Source organism: Apodemus sylvaticus, chromosome 16, assembly GCF_947179515.1.
Source record: "Apodemus sylvaticus chromosome 16, mApoSyl1.1, whole genome shotgun sequence".
Taxonomy (NCBI): domain Eukaryota; kingdom Metazoa; phylum Chordata; class Mammalia; order Rodentia; family Muridae; genus Apodemus; species Apodemus sylvaticus.
In genome coordinates, this window is record NC_067487.1 from 38479545 (window position 1) to 38481335 (window position 1791).

At 37.9% G+C, this 1791-nt stretch overlaps 1 pseudogene; it reads left to right on the forward strand.

Moving 5' to 3' along the window:
• Positions 1-454: 454 nt before the first annotated feature.
• LOC127666504 (alpha-ketoglutarate dehydrogenase component 4-like) lies at positions 455-766 on the forward strand (annotated as a pseudogene).
• The last annotated feature ends 1025 nt before the right edge of the window (positions 767-1791 follow it).

Below are 1791 nucleotides of genomic sequence, written 5' to 3' on the forward strand. Positions count from 1 at the left end.
CTACAATTTCATAAGAAATATTTTCCATGTGAATCTTCAAGTTTATCAGAAAATGTTTATAATTCCACTTTCAATCAACTTAGGAATACTTTTATGCCTACCATTATTATATCTATATAAAAATTTTCATGATAATCTTCAATTCTAACATGTTTTCCTACATTTTTTCTACAATTTTATCAGAAATATTTTCATGTAAACCTTCAATTCTGTCATAAAATATTTCTATTTCATATTTCAATTAATTTAGCAGTGTTTTTTATGTGCACCACTTTAGTTTTCCATGAAAATTGTCAATTTTAACATGTTTTTCTATGTATCTCTTCTCTTTTATCTGAAATATTTTCCATGTAAATCTTTATTGTTATCATAAAGGGTTTTTACTTCCCTTTTCAATAAAAAAGAATATATCCAATTAAAAAAATTAAAAAAAATAGGCCCCTGCTTGGGGATCATGATGGGCAGTTAGATGGCTTCTGCCACCAGGGTAGTGCAGGTAGTGAAGCCACATGCTCCATTAATAAAGTTCCCTGACAGAAGAGACAAACCTAAAATCAGTGCCTCAGAAGCTTTGGGTTCTGCTGCGCTGCCCTCCCACTCCTCTGTTACTTCACAGTATCCTAAAGGAAGCACGTCCTCAGATTTACTGATGCATCAGGGGCCACCAGACCCTGCAGAAATAATAAAGTCATTACCTCGGAAATACAGAAGGAAACCTATGTCTCAAGAGGAAATGGGATTTATCCAGTGTGGGGGTCCAGAGTGATCGTCGTGGCTGCTGCTTGTCACCAGATAGGATTAGCTTTACCATAAAGGACTTCCACAACCTCAAATGAACAGTCGTATATCAAACAACCTTAATAAATATTCTGTAAGCAGAATGAAGTCTAGACACTCCTCCAGGTGGCCACTGTATCTCCTCCGTTATGTATCTTGTCAGCTTCCCCACAAGTGGACCTTTACACGTATTAAAGTCTACATTTTTAAATACTAGCCTTGCTAACTTACTCTTGATTATGAAGTGGTATCAGCGATGAGCTATTAAGATCACACAGTATCTAATAAACATCCCCTTTTCTGTTTGTTTAGATGTAAAGACAATTTGAAAAGGGTACTTTGCTGCTATAAGGAAGTTTTTTCCCCCTGAAATTAGATGAGGATCAGTGAGATAGTTCCATTGTTATTTCTCTGATTTTTTTCATTTACAAGGCTATGTGAGTATAACTGATGTAACCATACCCTATTCTAAGTAATAAAAATGCAATTTAAAGCCAGGTGGTGGTGGCGCACGCCTGTACTCCCAGCACTCTGGGAGGCAGAGGCAGGCAGAATTCTGAATTCGAGGCCAGCCTGGTCTACAGAGTGAGCTCCAGGACAGCCAGGGCTATAGAGAAACCTTATCTCAAAAAAACCAAATCCAAAAAAAAAATGCAATTTAAAAAAAAAAGGAGTGGTTGTCACTGTTGAAATTATGAAACAAGCTACATTTCCAAAGGCTTTTCAGCAGTTCTGCAGGCCATAATTGTGGCTTCCTGAAAGAAGGAGCAGAGCAGCTCACAAAGGCGGAAACTGTGATTGATGATGCAGAGCCAGCAGGCTCTTCTCCATATCGTGACATCCCTTGGTCATGTATGATCTTCACAAGTGCGTCCTATCGTCCTGCTCATTTCATGTGTAGTATTTCCTCACACTTTCCTCAAACTCCCTCTTCACATCCTTTGTCCTTTTTACAAACATTCACAGATTATTCTAATCTGCCCCCAGGTAAATAAAGGCTGCTCTACTTTGGAT